At 32.8% G+C, this 21,244-nt stretch overlaps 1 protein-coding gene across 11 annotated transcripts in view; it reads right to left on the reverse strand.

Moving 5' to 3' along the window:
• Nucleotides 1–21,244, reverse strand: part of LOC130895024 (uncharacterized) — a 721,573-nt gene that overhangs the window by 555,085 nt on the left and 145,244 nt on the right. The window contains exon 3 of one of the 11 annotated variants that reach the window (XR_009059420.1): nt 4,050–12,382. The exons of the other annotated variants lie outside the window; for them this stretch is intronic. The gene's annotated coding sequence lies outside the window, so the exon portion shown is untranslated. Of the gene's footprint in view, nt 1–4,049; nt 12,383–21,244 lie in introns of those variants that run through there. 11 annotated transcript variants of the gene reach the window in all.

Below are 21,244 nucleotides of genomic sequence, written 5' to 3' on the forward strand. Positions count from 1 at the left end.
TGACTGCAAGTGTATGTTCCAGTACTATTTTTCTGTATTAAGACAGATTTGTGTTAAAGAATGATAGGATTTTACAAGTCCTTAAGCAATACAGTTCCTAAACAATACTTGAAGAAAAAATTTAATTTGCATATTTCCGAAAATATAAAGAAAACTTATTTTTTCCGCTCAACAAAATAAACGTAATAAAAAAAAATTCAATATTACTTAATCGTTTTCTGAAATACGAGTACGTTTTCTTTGTTGAACCAGAAAATTATCGTGCTTTAGAACTGCATGAACAAATCTCTGTCATGCATACAAAAGAAACAATGGAAGTAAACTTTTTTATCGTTGTAAACCGCTCATTTTATAATAATTAAATATCACACAAACAGTTATTTCAAGAAATTTTATTATGATTCAACATTCCATACTGTAATTGGGCGTGAAAATTGTTATTTATCTGATTATGAGTACAAGTTCGATGTCAGCTTTTCATCACGTTCGAACACTGAAAGCTAATGACATGCGATCAACTTAAATTTTCGATATCATGTAAAAATAGATAATTCATAATTATATCATTATTTAGTTGATGAAATACTTATTTTTTTTTTCGAATTGGGGGATCAAATAATCTGAAAGCATGAAAAGTCAAGGAAACTCTAGGCATAAATTGGAAATGTTTGTAGTAAAAGAATTTCAGTTCTGCGTATCAAAAACATGTCAATACATTTTAAAATAATAAAAAAAAATAATTGAAATGTAAAATATGTAACGTGTTGATATTCTCAAATCTCTAGAACTGGAAGTGACTTTCCTCAAACTATTTATCTAAGGTCAACATTTATGGGGTTCTCATTATCTCCCTCAGCTAATAACCAACCGTAACATTGAAAGAAATCCAAGAAAATAGCACATTCCTGGAGATAAAATAAACTATAATTAATAATTCAAAAATTATGCCAATTATAGATGGACAAGGAGATTTTACGGAATATTGTTGTTCTCTTTGTTTGTAGGTGAGTCGTGCAGTTAATGAATATTATGTGAAGTAAATTTGGCCCGAAAGGTCCGATTATCATCTGGATTCTCAAAATGTTAAGTACATGTAGATCCAAAAATATTTTATTACGCTTTATATTAATTAAACTTGTACTAATAAAAAACGTGATAAACGCTATGAATAATGAAGGTGAGGGATATTAATACTTCAGATAAGTCTTTCCCCCTGGTCAAGTAACGCCAAGTTGTTGGGCGATATTAATTTCATGGAAATACCACGCAAGAGTTGGAGTTTGGAACTCATTCGTAAGTGCCGTGCGAGGGGATTATTGAACATCAATATGGATGCTAACTATAAACAGCTACATACTTCATTAACTTTTAGATTCTACAAATCGCTTGACTGCCAAATGTTATTAAACATATATTTTTTCATTTCTATTTATTATTTTTTCTGAGAATTTGGGAGCTGTCAGTGAAGGCTGAAAGATCAGAACAATGAAAAATCGTTATCAGGGCTATGGAATCCAGTCATTGAATACGTTTTGCTAAATCTACAAAGACGATTATCAAGTTTATTATGACTGTATACAACCATTTCAAAAATTTTAACTCATTTTGTTGTCAGTGAGAGTAACTCAAGAAGACCTGGTTAATGAGTTACAACACCTCATCAAGATCGACTTTTGACACTTTTAAACTGAGATAAAGGTTTGATTCCAGTACTTATAATTTTTGGAAAAAGTTATTGTAGAATAAAGAGGAGACTTGCTGCAAATGAAATGCGCCCTGGAAAGGCACTCATTAGGTAAATATTTATCATAGATAGAGCATAACATATTCGTTCAATACCATGAGAGGTCAACCTCTTTTGCAGTTTATATAATACAATTTTTATGTTATGTGGTATTCAAATAAATTATGCTTTTAAATTAAATGATAGTAATATCAAAAAATTAAGATCATAAATATCTCAAAGCCTCTTACACGGTTCAAAACATTAAGTAAAGTATGAATACACGATCTGAAGAAAAATAAATATACATGTCATCTTATTGGCTTATTTGTCTTTAGCTCAGAGGTTAAGTTAATATTACAATAACAAACAAAGACCGCCTTGTATCAAATTACATGACAATTGGAAGAGTTTCATTGAAAAAATTATCACTGAAAGTTTTCTTTTTAGAAATAATATATTGTGATCGAAAACCGACTTGCTTTTTATTCTTTTTCACACTTTGCCTCGTTGTTTGTTTGTGAGGTTTTCAAATATCTAAAATCCTTTTCAAACTTGAAACACATATTTAACATGAATTTTTTTTTATTCCCAATATATGAATAGACATTTTGATTGAAAAATTTCAGTTAAACTATGATAAGTAAGTAAAATTAGCACTATAATTTCTTCTTGGAAATAAATATATTTTTTAGGCTTGATATATATCAAGCCAAATAGTCACATTCACAATATACAGGAAAGCTCGCATAAGAACATACACAGAGCGGAGGTGTATAGCCAAAAATATAACGACTGGAGGCTATCAGTTTTGATATTTTAGGGTCGCTAAATTGAAACTTAATTTATAGTGAACAACAATCTTTGCTTCGGACTTGCTTAACCAACATTGTAAGTACTAATTTGTTCGAGGTACTTTTGATACATGCATCGGCAAGCGTCAATAACGAAGTAGATTGATAATTTTTATAGAGTAAGCGCAAATAAGTTGCATGTAATTGTAAACTTATCATTTGATATTTTAGTTTGGATAGGAGATTAATTCTGTTTGTACCTCGACCACAAATAATATATTTAGTAATACAGAATCCTCAATAAGTTGTCTAAAAATGTGAAAGATCAGATGCGAAAATGTAGAAAAAAAATTAAAGCTCAGAAAGTTAAATGGTTGAAGCACGTGTGGAGAGAAGGAACAAAATCTATAGCATAGCTATGATCCGGGTTATGATAATGGTTAAAAGAGATGGAAGAGGCACAGTAGATGTTAGAAACTGACAGGAGAAGACTGAAAAAGTAACGGGAAATAAGCGAGGACTAGTAAATATGGATTATAGAGGGTGATCCACCCCAACAAGCGGTTTTTAAAAGCATTTTTACGGTGCAACCCCATTATGGGTGTTAAGTCATTATTACTATTAATTCTTATATACTTGAAATTTAATAATACTATTAAGGAAAAAATGAACAAAAAAATTAGTATAAATACAGGTGACTTATTTTTTATATATTGTACACTGTATACCTCCGTATATTTGTGATAGTAATAAAAATGACAGATGTCGGTGTGTGAATAAATAAACAGAATAATATAAGAATTAGGTCGTTATCTAAATATTAGGATTTTCAAGAGAATTTAGCAACAAATATTATGAATCCCATTCTAATTTTAACATTACCTTTCTACAGATCTTCAAAAACAAAAAACAAACATGCATCGATTCGGTGACCTATATAGCCAGCCGGGTCTGTCACATCGTTGCGTTTGTATTCATAAATAAATGATAATATTTATCTTGTACATGAAATTGGTAAAAAATTCACGGTACATTTTGAAATACAATACTTCAATAAATATGTTCCCAATTTATCAATGCAAATTTCAGTAGAACGGATAATTATTATGTTATTATTATAAATTAAATGATTAAGACAACTATTCATCTGGATTCCCATTCCCCTCTATGAATTCCCTTCTAATAATCGAAATCTATTAATAGCAAAACAAGAGCGAATTCAGGAAAGAATATTAAAATGATAAATTAATGAATCCGGAATTTTTTTATTTGTAAGTTTAAGGCTCGTTGTAGTCGAGTCATGGGGTGGGCTTCTCTTTCCACTACTGTTGCTTTCTTTCCTATCCTGTGCGTATTTTATTTCATTGCCTACTACTTTAGTCCTCGTTTCCCTTCTACCATCTGTATTTCTTCTGTCCAGCTCCTCCTCCAGTTTGCCTTATTTTTTTAAGTTCCTACTTCATATACTTCCCGTATTAATAGTTCTTCTCCCATTCTCATGACTTGGCCAAACCGTCCTTGTGCTTTCTCGATATTCTTAATAATTGGTTTTTAATTAAATTGAAATTTTCTCTCACAATTTTATTCCTTATTTTCTCGTGTCTTGTTTTATTCTCCATTTTTGAAAGAAATCTTATTTCTGTAATTTGTTTTTGGCTTTTTTTTCTACTTTTAGTTGATCCTGTCCTCTTGTTTATCTCTTGTTTCAGTTTTCTATCTTTTGTTAATAACATATTAAGATATTCAAAACTTTTGACCTGCTCTATTTTTTAATCTAATTTCATCTTCTGTGTATTTTCCTCTTGACATATTATTATCGTCGTAGTCTTGTGGTTGTTTTATTTTCATATTCATTATCTGTAGACTGTCGTATATTTGTAAGTTTGAGTCATATACATATAGTATCTCCCAAATTTTACTATCTTCCATTTTCCACTGTCCGACTTTAAACTGTATTGATTGTCTTTTTGTTCACCATACTTTCATCTAAAACTATGGTGAATAATTTGATACCTCTTGCCTGACAATACATACAATTTTTGGTCTGTTTATATAAAACTCTTACTCCGTTTATCAGTTTTTCTCTTATTCCTCTGTATTCAGGGATGCATAAATGATTTTTATTAAATATATAACAATCAAACTTTGTAATAAAGTAAGAAAGACTGACATCTTATTGGATTGATGGATTGATATTTCACTAAACTCTTTAAGATTTGTAGCTTTTTTAAAGAAATGTCTATAAGAATTTTATTTGAATAACCCCAGAATCAGTTTAATGTTCAAAGTATGTTTCAAATAATTTTGAACCTCACGTTTATTGCGAGCAGGACAACGCGAAAATTAACAGGTACTGGTACATTTGTAAGAATAATTTTCTGGTGTAGCAATTTGAAATAACTATTTCCCGTTAAATGCACATTAATCCAGAAAGAATCTATTATGTAACCTCCCTCGAAAGTTGAACTGAACTTATAACAAGTTATGGCGACAATGGGTTACAATATATTTAGAAAATTATAATAAATTATTTTACTTTAATATATCTCAAAAAACTGAAATTAGTTTTTAATAATAAAAACTATACATATACCATTGTGTACTTGTGTAATTTGGTTGGTGTTTTTTAATTAACAAAAGTAAAACCCTAGAAATAATCTGTTTTTGACTTACAGTTCCCGTTTTACCTTTTTTCTGTTGATAGAGCCCTTAAGAAGCTGACTTGAAACCTGATAATAATCCTATAAACACGCAAACACCACTTTATTTATAAATGTTGATCATTTAGTGTTAAAATTATTTTTCAAATCTATAAAAAAGTGGCCGATAATATTTTCACAGATTATAATCAGACAGTTTATACTTTATATTTCCAGAAACTTTTCATAATATTAATTAACATTGAATCAATTGAGAAAAACTATTTCCAAATTTTCATAAAAAAATTCCATTAAAAAAGATCTACTAAAAAAGTGCGAGACCTGCAAGAGTCTTGGTGGATCAAGACCACTTATCACACTGCAAGATCCAGACCACATATTTGCAAGAACACGACCAAGACTAACATGGTTGTGGTCTTGACCTTGAATTAACTCAGCACTACTTGTGATATATATTATAATCAGTAGTATCATGCTCAATTATTTGTGTCATGCTATGGCATTATTCTTTTTAGTTCCATTTGTCTATCGTTTCTAAATTCTCATTGTAGGGAACTTAACGTACACCTCCACGTTTTTGTTTTGATGTTCTAATAAAAGGATACTTGAAAACGGAATTCCGTGAGAATTTCTCCGAAGAGTTTCTTATAAGAAAGTGAAGTGAAAATTGAGAAACAAGACACAATAAAGCGGACTACAGTTACAGTTGGTGAAAGATTAACAAGAAATACTGGCTTCAGGTGGGCAGAATTGTGGGTGATAACTAAGAAGTACAACAATTAGTATTCTATTGAACAGGTGACTTCTTCCATTCCTGATGTATTTGATTCGACTTTTTGTCTAACAATTCCATCGATAATTTCGGAACCGCAACCTTCCAGGGGTTTGAACGTTTTCAAATAGCACAAAATTTCAAATCCTAAACAAGTTTGACGGAACATAATACCTAGTAATTAATATTAACGTTCCAGCATGTATGTATGTTATATTAATAATGTGAAGTTTGTGACCAAGAATCCACTGCTGTTAAATTATACGATTAGGAAGATGTACCATAATTATCCAGTAAATGTTGTAGCGAAACTACGGCTCAAATAGCCCCAAGCCTCAAATTGTTCACGTTACAATCTTATATAAGCGTTCTGAAACAATTGCACCTCTTTAAAGAAAGTTCCGTTTAGTCACATATTTTTTTTAATTTCAAGATGCAACTCTACGGAAAATCTATTAATATTTACTTTGTCCTTTGAAATATTAAAATGTCAGAGTAGAAAATTAAAAAAGACGCTTCAAAAAGAATTAATGGTAGTTTTTTAATAAAAAATGAGAGAGAAAACTTGTAAGTAACTTGTGTTTGTTGAATTAACATCTAAAATTTTGTTCAATTATTTTGTGAAACAAGTCGTTTTCCTTTTCCATTTAAAATGCGATTTATTCCCAGAAAATGTAGAAGATTGTAAAAAAAATTAATTGCTTCGTCCAAGTAATTTTTGGTTATAATTTTTTTAATAGATTAGTATCATATCAGCACTATATAACTCCTTTGATCTTATTAATTTACTTAATAACCCCCTGGCTTTACTTTCTTTGGCTATCCTCTTATCTATTTCAGTCCGCTCTTTATTTTTATTTGACAGTCTTGCTTCCAGGTAATTGAATTCAAAACTTTTTCTATCTTATACATTTTGACCTTCTCCGCTTTATACTCTTTATGTATCACTTTCTACCAATCATATTTTATCATAGCACCATATATTTTGTTTTCTCTTGGTTTATTTTTATTCCAAAACTTTTTTCAGCCTCTTTTAGTTTACAGAATGCTCTTTCCATTTCTTTCTTTGTTCTGTCCAAATTTATCTAATACAATTCCATTACTCGTCACTCTACTGTTATCTAATGTCATCTACAATTTTTTTCGTGATTCCTAGTAGATTAAAAGCAATATATATTTTATTAATATGTACTGTGTCATAAGTCTGCTTAAAATCCATAAACATAATATGACGGCCTAGATGTTGCTCACAGCTTTCATCCTTAATCGTCTTAAGGGTAAATAACTGATAGATTTTTCTCTTCTTTTCTTGAAACCCCCTTGGTATTCTCCCATTCCCTTCTGCATTCTTATGGTTTTTCAAATTTCCTATTTGTTCTAAGATTATCACTTAGTTCTTCCATAAGATCCTCATATTCTATTTCTTCTCCTATATATTCCTCCTGTTCCGGTTCTTCTCCATCTTTCAACTTTTGCATGTGGATCTATTAAAAGTCTTCCCTCATTGTCCCTATATAGTATGTAGTACATGGTAGTTAACTGTGCACTCCCTTGATTTTTTAGCCGAGAAAGGTTTGAAAGATCAACTAAGAGTATCCCTACCTTACATCAAAGGTGTAACAGTAAAAATTTGCAGAATCTTCAAACCCCACGGTATTCGCACAATCTTCATATTGCCTCCAGCCTTGCCCAATATCGTATATCGTGTCCATACCGGACACACAATCGATTTTAATATAACCAAAACTATCGCCCCACTCCGCTCCTTCAAGTCCAGGATTATTCGAGAAGCTATCGAAATAGAGAAACGTCCAAACTGTCTGAACACAAGGGACGATAGCCAGAGATTGCCGGCAACTTGGAAACATCTTAATCCAATTCGTTTCAATACCACTCCGGCCAACAAAAATATTTTCTCTAAAATTTCACTTATAATAAAATAAGCTGCACTTCGCATTTGGAAAAATACAAGGTTCTTTCAAAATAGTATAGTAAAATACAAGTAATAAAAAGCTTTTCATTCCAGCAAAAGCTCAAAATTCGTACACGAGCACGTAGTGCGAGTGGCCGAAGGAACGAATGGCTGGAATGGCCATCTGTTACTAGTGTTTTATACTATTTTCTCTGTTTCGGGTTGTATTCACATTATTTATTTATAGAAAAATTGTTAAAAATATACATTAGGGAAATTACAACGTAAAGTAAGTGGTAGCAATAATTCATGTTTGACAGTTGATTTTGGATTATTTGGATTTGATTGCTTCATAAAGCCAGAAAAAAACTCATCCTATAAGCCCTATTGTCGGGTAAAGAACTTAAATTTACAACACCAGAGTTGCGGGACGTGGTCTCTACCGCCATAAATAATTTACTAGCTGTTAAATCAGAAAACCATCATGATACAGAATATGTATATGTTTGTTCCAAGTAACTTAATTCTCCTACTCCTACTCCTTCATAACCATGATATTGGAAGTAGGCTTCCAAGAATGAGAGAAAGTAAGAGAATAACAAGGGACTTTAGAGTATCCCCTTATAGGATATCTCTAGTTATTAAAATTATTCCGGAGATTTGATCATTTTGGTGAATGAAGAGTGACACCAAGTCATATGTGAGTTTTAGCATATGTTAATATTTGTAGTCACTTCAACAAGAAACAGTATGATTCATAATAACCCATATTCTATATAATTATATGTTTTTCGAAAATCAACAAATAGTACAAATAATTTTCTAGAGAGTAGTCATAAATAACTATTTATAATTGTGTATAGAACCAAAATATTTTCATCACAGGAACGCATTTTTCGAAGCCCTGACTGACTCTCGGGTAATAATTCATATTTTTCAGCATAATTTGTAAGTGTTAATGAGTTGTGTGAAGCGTTCGAAAATGTAATTTATTAGTGCAATATTTCGGTAATTGTTAGGATCATCTATCGGAACTTTTTTAGTAAAATGAAACATTTCAATTTATTTATCTAGTAGGATACTATTACTGCCTTATCATATTTGAAATCATGTTTTTGTAAAACTCTTACTTATTTCACGTTTCCTTGGTCCTTTATTATTATATTTAACAAGCGGCGCGCGGCGTATCGAAGAATGGATTTGAAAACATCTAGATAAAAAAAAGACGATTTGGTTCCGAATTGTCTTAACTAATCTAATGTACAACCATTGAAATGCATATGCGTATCAACTACCCTTATATTGTTTGTCAACCCACGCCATTTGCATTGGTATTGTTGCTATGTGCTAAGTACGGTGCTCCGAAAAAATGTTTGAAACAATTTATCAGCTCACCGACTTCGAAATCGGTTATTGATATGGTTTTTGAAAACAATACAGCAGTGGAAAAACGTAAGCAAATACGATATGGAGTACTAAAGTGAGTTTAGAGCTTATCTGTCATTCCAAGATCGATCCCTTTTTTGATTATGTGAGTGTACTTCTGGTACCGGATACCATTTATCGATCCAACTTTGGTTTCAACAAAGGCGAGGCATCGAAAATAAATGATTTATCAACACAAGCATATTATTTTCATTGTTTGGAAAATAAAACGATGTTTTTCATTGAAACTACTGTAATGTTTCAAGCAAACATTAGATTGTAATAAAATTTTTACAACTATATTTTGAAAGTTACGTGTTTTTATTGAGCTTTAAATCCTTGACGTTCCTTGCAAGTTTTATATCTTGAAAAACTATTTTGGAAAATTGGAAACAATCACAATTTCGCTCAAATTGGAGATTTATATGTGTTTCTGATTTTTTCGTCTTATAAAACAAGGATAGTCCAGAAATTAAACTTCTTTATATCGTTTAATTATTTTTGTTAACTACATTTTCATAGAGCAATTATACTTTTTTATACAATTTTAGGTGAGGCACAATCTTGAAGAAGAATAACTTTCAGTCTAGAATCCCGTAATACAATAATTTCATACCAAGACTATGGTTACAAAAACCAGTGGATTATGGTGTTTGTATCAATATTTCTGGCAATTCAGTTTCTATTGTTTCATTGATTCCTTTACGTTACGTAAGTGTTAAGAACGACAGATCATAACTCGAAATAATTAAATTCGAAAATAATTTCAAAGGTGAACAGTAGATATTTTATATACCTATTGATAGCTAGACTTTACCCGCCTGATGGTTCTTAATATGAAAAGAGGATAGCGCTAGTGAGCGTCTGCTGAATATTTAACTACACGAATCAAATAGTTTGCTGGTGTTGTTTTCTGTTCGTATTAGAGATTCCGAATACAAGGTTGTTGCACAAATCTGATGAGATTCAAAAGCGTTGAAACAAGTCAGCAGTTGCCCTCTCTTGTTTTAATTACGATCCTATAGATATGTCGATATTGTTAGAAATGAAGTTCTTCGGAGGAAATGTGTATTTTCTTGGTCCTTTATTATTATTTTTATCTAAGCTGAATGCTAAGTATGAATATTTCATCGGTATCAAGCGACGTTTCGAAAACTGAATGTGAAAACATTCAGATAGAAAAAGACGATTTGGTCCGAATCGTCTTAACTAATCCAATGTACAAACATTGATATGCGTATGCGTATCAACTACCCTTATCTTGTTCGTCAACTCATGCCATGCGAAATCGAAAAGATATTTGCTCTCATCTCACTATTGACAAGAAAAACAAATTTTCTTAAAGAATAAGTAACAATGATCCATCAAATTTATGCAGAGTAATTAGATATGTTTAGTGTGCCAATATTATATGTGGCGATAAAAAACGCCGGGAGACATTATGTAAATGTCTTTTCTTGCATCAGGATAATGCATCTCGTCACGGTCGCCATTGCAACAGTCGCAATAGCTAAGACAGGTTTTGAATTAATGAAGTATCCGCCATATTCTCCAGATTTCATTGACAGCAATTACTAATTATGAAACTAGCGTTTTATAAAAATTTTAGAATATCGATGGGAAAATGTGGTTTCTTTGATAAAAATAATGTTGAAAACGTGCCTATTTTTAATTTTAAGCAGACCAAGGATCAAATTCAAACATTAAGCAACTTCACGTTGTGGCAAACCTTCAGTGGTAGTATAATTTCAATGTATTTGGTTGGGATTGGAACGTCTCTGAGATATATTTTACAACGAGAATTAACACATGAATTCAATCAAAACCAAAGCAATAAAGAAAAATAATAACGTAGTTTGGTTTACAAGTTTTTGCTAAAGGTGATACAAACAAAAAAAATGAGGACAGGAAAATTTTTCCCAATTCTACCTTCAAATGATAAAATAATTGATTCTATGATCATGTCTCTACATCTCTGAGCAGTAATTCTGGTATCTAAGTCTCATTCCTTTCAAACCAAGATGCAGTTACTGATATGGAACCTGGACGCATCCGTGAATAACCAGTTTCGTTGATGGTGGATATGATGCACTCCTTCTTGCCCTTAAACCTTCTATATTAACCTCTGTTAGTGCTAGTTTGTAGATTGTTTTGGGAAGTCGTTTTAGCTTTACAGCCACTCTGCACCTATACCTATCAGATATATGTTACAAGACTTTACATCTTATTGTTCTGCTTCCATAATACATACAATCCTCCGAAGGGAGGCTATTTTTTGGAGTTTTTGTGTCCCACTTCCCTAGGTATAACTACTACTCCTCCAAGGTATTTAAGCCTTTTAGCTGTGTAGGACTTTCGCAAACCAGATGCTCTGCTGTTTCAATGGCAAATACTCTTAAGCACAATTGTTTATTGCTAGCAATTCTAACTGAAAAATGATGATTAATGTTCCTAGACATATAGAGAGCTTGTATTTTGGCCCAGATATACCCGGTACAGCTCCTTGCGCTAGCTTCGAACCATCTGTGTACCAGAAAGATAGAAGGATATCAACATGGTATGAACTTGGTCTATTGGGTTTTTCTGGCTTTCTAGCTTTATTAGCTCTAGAATTCTTAGGTGACCTGTCAGACTATGAGCTGAAGAGGAGACGGTTTCAGAAGCGCCTCTACCTAGACAATTTAGCCTTTGAATGGAGTTTAGTTTTTTCTGAGCTGTTAAATGTTCAGTTTTCGACCACCAATCAAGCGCTGTATATGTGATCATGACTTTAATGACTGTTTCGTATATTTTAGGCTTTAATCCCCATGTTTTGCCAACAAGCCTGCGACAAGTTCATATAGTCGCAGTTTGCAAGTACCCTGTTCGAGGTGATTGTTCCAAGTAAATGTTTTATCCAGGATGACTAAATCTTTGGCTTCAATGGAAAGTAGTTAGATTAGTAGGATTGCCGAATTGTGGAATTTTTCAAATAACTACCAATTATCATCATATATAAACTATCATTACATATTTTATACAATGTAGGTAAGACATTTGTCGTCATATAGATAGTAATAGTACTTACTGCTAATTAGACTCCAAATAAATACTTACCTAAAACAAAAATGTTATATTAGAAAATGTGGATACTACAATGACGTATTTTCAAAATCAGTCAAAAAAAAAGAAAAACACTTATAAAGGAGAACTGGCAAACGTGTGCGTTTTGTTTTCAACGTTCTAATGAATACTAAATATCAATAATCATTGATAAAAAGGTTTATGAATATAAAAATTTCAGTAGAATGTCACGATATATGATAATCAACGTAGCTCTTCCACTATACCCCACTTTTTTGTAATTTTACTAGCACCAATACTAATCATTATCAATACTCGAGAAATCTTTTATTTATGTAACCTTAATTATTTTCCAGTTTTCTACCTATCCTAGAGACAAGGTCATCTTTACACCCTGTATATTTGTAAAATAACTACGTATAGAGATTATAAGTTTTTATAATGTAGTCACAGAACCATATTCATTTAGATTAAATTGAGAAAAAAAGATTTGATCTAATTCAAGAACATTTCAGGAAAATTTTTTTGTAAAATAGGATATTTAGAAGATTGATTAGAACTCTAACAAAGAGTTTATTTTGAGGAAACCGAAGATCACTTACCAAATTGAATAATATAATGGAACTAACACGCATAGAATCTAGTGGCTCATACATTAGTAGATAATTTATACAATGGCAATCGATAGTTCAACCTTATGGAAATGATTTGTTGCACAATTAGTGAATTCAAATGGTAAGGCGATGATACTGATTTAGTTAACATTGTTAAAATTGCCGTGATATCATCTGTGACCTGTGAACTTCACACGATAATTTCAACTAATATATCAATGTCTAATTGACTGAATGATTGAACTTAAGGGCATGAATAATTCAAATTTCCTGAGAATATTGTTGAATGAGTAAAACATTTATAAAGCAAATATCAACTTTCATAGCAAGGTTTCAAAATTTAAAGTAAATTACAAGGATCGGCATAAAAGTGTATAGATAAGTATTATAAAATAAAAAATACCATTATGTTAGTTCAGCTTCTTAATGTTAGAGAGAAAGAGGCCTTTAATGGTCTAGTCACGCCACTGCTACTCAATTACGATGAAATAATTTCCTCATCTAAATTTTGTACTTACACTATTACCAAATGTAAAGCATACTATGTTAATAATATTCATTTTGACTATGTATACAGAAACAAATCGCTTCTTTAAATGTTTTTTGCCAAATAGTACTAGTACTAGTGGTAATTGTTAGTTTTCTACTTGTGTTAACCGCATTATAATTATGGTTAGGTAAGCATGTTGGTATAATGGAGGCGTACCTCCTACCGACAATATGGACACTTCAAGTAACTAGCTCTACGAGATAGTTCACTATCAAGGACAAATGGTTTGGAAAGCAAGGTAGGTCTGTTTAAGAGTATTCGTTGGTTGGGTCTTTTTTCATACCATCTACACTTAGTGCTTCCTTTGACTATAGACCAGGCAAATTGCCAATACCACTGTTGAATATCAGTCTGAATTAAACGAAACTTTTAAAAATTGCTAAGCAAGAAAAAATTCCTTTGAAACCCAAAAATAATTATTCAATATGGCTAAAAACTGCATTGACTTAGTAACGTATCCCATATAATTGTAAAATTCGATACTGTGTACAGTTTTAGAAATATTTTGATTTGAAAAGTATGAAGTAATAACCGATGCTGCTATAAAGTAATGATGAAGTTATTAATCAAACAAAAAATCATAAGAAGAAAATTAAAATAAAGAATAAGATCATAAAATAAAATTCAATTAAAGTGTTCAAAATGTCTTCCATTTTCACGAATAGGCAAGTATCTATTAATGTTCAATACCGTTGAGGATTAGCTATGAGGTCACTAAAGTGATTTTGAATTCTGTCTTTCAATTCTTGACGTGAATTTACCTCTATAGCACCGACATTTTATATAGGATACGACCAAACATTGCAATCCAAAAGATTAAAATCGCATGACCAAGGAGGCCAGTGAATCTAAGTATCTGTACCTCTATACCAATCCATCGATTCGGAAAATGGTAAATCATCCAATTACGACCCCTTCTTATTGTAATAGTATAACACACCTTTCGGTTTCTAAACATAGACAGACTTTTATTGTCTTTATTGTAAATACATACAGGCACAAAACAACCCCTAACAAGAATTAGGGAAAGAAATGATGTAAAATAGATGACTATAAGCAAAGTGCCTTGGAGCTCCGTTGTGCATAAATCATACGAGATCTTCGCTCGTTTAGCGTTAAATATTCTAAAACCTTGAATAACTGATTGTTCAAACAATTCAGGTACATATCCATATTAGAATTTCCAGCTAATGTGATAACCTTAACGAAGTATTTGAAAAAGACGTATTTGTTTGTTTTCCAAATTCCATACACTGTTGAATTTGATTAGCTAAATTCAAAATAATATTTTTAATATTTTATTTATGGTTCTTGTTGTTTTTGGTTCTGAATTCTTAGATTCTCGATAACGTCGTTCAATAGATCTAATCTTGGTAAGTTTCTTCTACGAAACTTTTCTGCATAACGTATAACAACTAAACTAGAGTTTTCTGAACACTCTCCTAAGGTTACTAACACATCAGTGTATTAAACATTTAAACACATTTTGATTAACGATATCTAATTTCACATGTAGCAAGGTTTCAAAAATTGAATTATTGTCAACTAAAGATAAATGATAGTTTTTTGTGGAAAACATGAAGAAAATCAAAATATATGGATTTTTATGAAACATTACAAATCAGGACAGCGGTTTAACGATGAGGTTCTATTTACGCTACATAAAATTTGTATTTCACATGTTGCATAATAATAATTAATAACTATATGATAACTTTAAACCAGTATCAGTTATTACTACATAATTTTTATATTAATTCAATCACACTGTATTAAGATTTACCAAGAGAACCTTTTTGATGTAAAATTGAGTGATATTTAAAGTCACTTGATATTTTGCTGAATAAATCCAATATTGAAAAAGTTATGTACTGCTGTAAATTCATAGGATGTTGCTGCGCCTGAAACAAATTCGTAAAAAAATTGATTATAATGTTACCAGTAGTTTCGGTAAAAATGTGTAAATATTTCTTTTATTAAAACAACTTCATTGAAACACCTTGTATGTATAGTAAGTCGTTTAATAACGATCAATTTTGAGATTTAGCTTTTGAAAGCCCGATTATTGATTGTGCAATAGCCATATTTAGACTGTTGTTTCTCCTAATGAGGATGTATTTTATCCAGTTTATTCAATACTTCTGTTCTCTGCATGTTTTCTAATCACAATTTCAGTTCAATTTATTTATGTACTAAAGAAAATCGATGTAGAAGAAAATTAACACGAGTTTCATGCACATTAAAGTCGAATAAAACTTTAATGCGCATCTCTATTAAAACAACACAAAGAAATATTATGTAAACGGTTCCTAGCATACTTAAGGTTATTTGCAAATGCATTCAAAGCAAACATTTTATGGTCGTTTTTATTGTCGTCCCAGTAAATTTATTTACATTCATACCATAGAGAAGTTATCCGCGAAACTCCTGGATTACCATTTATTATCAACGTACACATTTTTGTTCTGTTTTTAGAAAGTGGGAATATACGACAGTGCATTATATGTTCGTGTATTATAGTTATTATTAACACGTTCACATTAACATTTATTTGTAAGAAAATTTTTTACATAGCTTTAACAACAGAACTTATTATATATCTCATTTCTTCCATTCGCTCAGTAGTCGGTTCGTCGGACAGCGTTGCCAGTTTTCATGAGTTTTGAATTAATTCTGGCGTGAACATACTCCCCGCGTTGAAAGCATAAGGATGGCTTTCAAAGGTCAACTGGAAGGGGGCAGATTTTTTGAAAGCTTCTTTTGATGATTTCTCCAGAGGGAGTTCTTATAGAAGCGACCCTAGCGATACCGTCAGGGCCTCTATGGAGCTTGATGATTCTACCTAATAACCACTGAGTGGGCATAGTGTTCTCGCCTTTCACTAAAACGAGAGAATCTTCTACTAGATGGCCTTGGTTGGACTTCCATTTGGTGCGTCTTTGGAGCTCCGCAATGTACTCAGATTTCCATCTGTTCCAGAAGTGCTGTGCTAATTGTTGTACGAGCTGAAATCTGGAAAGTCGATTCATTTTTATGTCGGTGACATCTTGATCAGGTGCTGCAATTATTGGTCTTCCAATCAAGAAGTGAGCTGGGGTAAGAGGTCCAAAATCGTTGGGATCAGAGCTCAGTGGGCATAAAGGACGCGAATTCAAAATCGCCTCGATTTGTGCGAGAACTGTGGCAAATTCTTCAAATGATAAATGAACTTGGGTCAAAACGCGCCTTAAATGATGCTTTACGCCTTTGACAGCTGCTTCCCACAAACCTCCGAAATGAGGAGAGTAGGGTGGTATAAACCTCCACTCTATATTCTGAGAGCTACATTTCTCGATTATAGTGTTGCTGCCATGTTTTAGAAAATCCTTTAGCTCTCGCTGTGCCCCGACGAAGCTTGTTCCATTGTCGGACAATATTTTTGATGGTTTGCCTCGTCTAGAGACAAAACGATATAGCGCTTGAATAAATGATTCTGAAGAAAGGCTAGAAATCAATTCCAAATGGACTGCTTTAGTTGATAAACAAATAAATACGCCAATATAACATTTACTTAAACGACAACCTCTACCTTTCTTATCGTTAATCATAAATGGCCCCGCGTAATCAACTCCCACTATTGAAAATGCACTAGAAGGATTAGTTCTATCGCGCGGTAAGTTGGCCATAATTGGCTGTATGGTTTTAGCATTGAATTTGAAGCATTTCACACAATTCTTAACAGTCTTTCGTGCAAGATTTCTACCGGATATAACCCAGTAATTTTCTCTTATAGTGCTTAAGAGCAGCTGAGGGCCGCCATGCAATAGGCGGTCATGTTCTTGTAAAAATAGTAGCTTTGAAAAATGATGCTTTGAATTGATCAAAATTGGATGCCTTTTGTCAAAAGAGTAATTTGAATGTTTTAGTCGCCCTCCTACGCGTAGCAAACCATCGGGTTCTAGAAAGGGACTAAGACTTAATAGATTACTATGGGAGCTCAAAGGCTTGTTATTTTTCAATGTTTCAATTTCGGTAGAATACGATTGAGATTGACAAATTCGAATGAGACATTTTAGAGAATCACTTAACTCCTGTACTGTAAGAGAACCGCCTCTTCTGCGATTTCTCTGAAGACAATTATCCTTAAATCGTAAAATGTATGCCATTGTTCGTTGCATTCTTGAGAAATTTGAGAAACGTTCAAAGGGAAAACTCAGAGTAGGGGGCGCAACATTGGTCAGAAGACTGGATTTAAGTTCAGGTAAATCATGAACCACCTCCAGCTTGTCATTGGGCCAAAAACTTGGGTCCTTAGCTAGCCAAGTAGGGCCGCGCCACCACAAATCAGAGTTTAAAATTTGACTAGGATATATTCCCCTTGAAGCAATATCTGCTGGATTATCGTGGGTGGGGATGTGCCTCCAATCGGCGTGTTTAGTGAGAGACTGAATTTCTGCCACTCTATGGGCCGTGAATGTTTTTAGCAGATTCGGGCTTGTGCGTACCCAAGCTAGAGTTATAGTTGAGTCCGACCAAAGTGTGAAAGATTTGAATTGAATTTTCAAAGCAGTTTTAGCTTTATCTGTTAGGCGGGCTAGAAGCAATGCTGCGCATAATTCCAACCGCGGGATTGGTATTGTTTTTATAGGTGCCACCTTTGCTTTGGCGCATAACAGGGATACATGAACCTTTTGATCGGAATCAATACTTCTCAAATAAACACAGGCTCCGTAAGCCTTTTCCGAAGCGTCAGCGAAACCATGCAGTTGTAATTCAACAGCATTCTTGCAAATAGCTTGTCTGTTTAACTCAAGATCGTTCAAAATAAGAAGCTCCTTCTCCAACCTTACCCAATTTTCAGATATAGCTTTTGGAATAGCGTCATCCCAGGCTAATTTATTTTCCCATAATTTTTGCATTATCATTTTTGCGATAATAGTACATGGGCTTAGTAAACCAAGGATGTCGAATATTTTTGATATAGTAGATAAAATTGTGCGTTTTGTGACCTTTGTACCTATAGGATTGGTATGAATTTTATATTGAAGCTTATCGTTATTGCAAACCCATATCAAGCCTAATGTTTTTGTTTTGCCATCATGCGCAAATTCTAGTATATCGGATTTTAAATCATTTGAACTTATATTTTTGAGCGCGTTGGTGTCGTTAGAGCACCATTTTCGGAGTGCGAAACATCCCGATTTAAGAGTGTCACTTATCGCTTTACATATGTATTGCGCATGCTCAAGTGTAGGTGCACCTGTTAACAGGTCATCTACATAAAAGTCGTGCTTAATGATTTCGGCTATTTCCGGGTTCATTTCTTGAATATCCTCAGCGAGTTTAGCTAAACAGCGTATTGCAAGATAACTGGCAGAGGCTTGCCCGTATGTAACGGTATTTAGCTGGTAGACTTCCAGGTTATCACTCGGATTTTCGCGCCATACAATTTTTTGCAAATGCCTTTGCTCGGGCGTTATTGAAATTTGCCGGTACATTTTAACTATGTCTGCCGAAACTACATAGTTATATTTCCTAAACCTTAAGACTATTGATAGTAAATCGTCTTGTAAAACGGGTCCAATGACTTGAATATTGTTGAAGGATAGACCGTTGCTAGAGGGCGCTGATGCATCGAAAACTACCCGTAGTTTTGTGGTCAAACTCTCTTCTCTCAAAACTCCGTGATGCGGCATGAAATATTCGAAGCTTGAATCATTGCCGTTACAAATTGTCATATGGCCTAGCTCTTTATACTCGTTCATAAATTGTATATATCTGCTGTGCAGCATTGGATCTCTCCTGAATTTTCGTTCTAATGCATAGAAACGTTTTTCGGCTTGAGCTTTCGACTCACCTAAACTAGAAGGTTGTTGCTTCAAAGGTATAGTGACTGTAAAACGTCCGTTCGCGTCTCTGGTAGTAGTTTTGATGAAATTGTCCTCGCAAAATTGTTCATCTGGAGAAAGTTGTCGCGTGCTAGATATTTCCTCGATTTCCCAAAATTTGGCTATTGAATTTAATAATTCCTGGTTTATACTTAAATTACAAGAAGCCTTTTCAACGTTGTTAGTACTTATTTGCCCAGATACAACCCAACCTAGCACTGTATCAATTAATAGCGGCATATTTTTTCCTAACGAAATTTTGTTATTGCTTAAAATTGTCCAAAATAGGTCCGCGCCAATGAGCATGTCTACTGGTCCGGGAATGTTGAATTGTGGATCAGCTAGCTTTAGATCACCTGGAATCGCCCAAGATTGCGTGTTGATTCGACAACACGGCATCACACTTGTAATCTCTTTTAGAATATAACAATTGCCATGCGCTTTAAAATTGGTGTGTACAGATTTAAATGAAACCTTACACCTTTTACTGACCTTTGAAATATTGTTTGAAATTCCGAAAATTGAAAGATCTGTTTTATGTGTCGCAATATTCAAACGCTTTTGCAAATCCTCCGTTATAAAGGAAGTTTGAGAACCACAATCTAATAACGCTCTTGCTTTGTGAAAATTATTGAAATTGTCTGAAATGAGTAAACAGGCGGTAGATAATAGCACCTGCCCCGCCGCTGGTACCACTACGCCACTGCTTAGTGCTGCGGAACTTGAGCTCGCGTTGTCCGCTATCTCGAGTTTTTCATGCAAAATTGTATTGTGCCAAGCTTTACACACTTTGCAAGGCCCTAATTTACACTGTTTGACAGAGTGACCCGAACGCAAACAGTTATGGCAAAGATTTGATTTTTTGACAAAATCTTTTTTTTGTGTTATTGTTAATCCGAGAAACTCTGCACAACGATATATTGAATGCTCTTTCTTGCAATAGGAGCATGTATATGTACTTGAGGTCAATGACCTTACTCTACTTTGTTTATTGAATTTATTTTCCTCATTACTAAATTTTGAATCTGATTTATTTAAACTGAGACTGTTCTTTGATTCTAACATATTAAGAAAATTGGAACGTTTTTGTAAAAATTGTAGGAATTTATCTAACTTTGGCAATTTTTCCTGATCTCTATTTTCCCTTTCCCATTCAAGGTTTGAGCTAGTATCTAATTTATTAGTAATCCAAAAAATTAGTAGAGGATCCCAATTAGTTATATTTTGCCCCAATTGTTCAATAGATCCCAAATGTTTGTGAATATCGTCAGCTAAATTTTGTAGTTTTTCAGCTGTCGGTTTTTGTATATTTTCTAATGAAAAAATAGCTCTAATATGTTCATATATTAATTTTTTAGTATTGTCAAATCTTTTTGAAATTGTGGCCCATGCCACTTCATAATTGTCGGCCGTATATTTGATTTTGGAAATGGACGCCGCTGCTGTTCCTCCTAGTGCACTTCGCAAGTAATAAAAATTTTGAATATTATCTAATTTTTTACTATCATGAATAAGGCATTTATATGTGTCCCTGAATTCTAACCAATCTTCAAAGTTTCCACTGAATTTAGGAAGTGATATATCCGGAAGCTTTATACCCTCGTTTTTACAACAAGCTTTGTCTGAAATCACGCTAAGATTTGTATCATTATCGTGATTATTGTAGCTTTGTAAAATGTTTTTAGCAACAGCGATTGCATCATAATATGAATTTTCAAATCTCTCTCGTTCGATTAATTGCTCATCTAAATTTATATCATCCTGTAACTCTATTTCTAATTGATATGATTTGAATTCGTCAAGATAATTTTCGGCATCACGTAACCTATCTTTTAATTTTGTAACTTCTGTTTGGCTTAAATTA

This window comes from Diorhabda carinulata, chromosome 6 (assembly GCF_026250575.1).
Source record: "Diorhabda carinulata isolate Delta chromosome 6, icDioCari1.1, whole genome shotgun sequence".
NCBI classification, from domain to species: Eukaryota; Metazoa; Arthropoda; class Insecta; order Coleoptera; family Chrysomelidae; genus Diorhabda; species Diorhabda carinulata.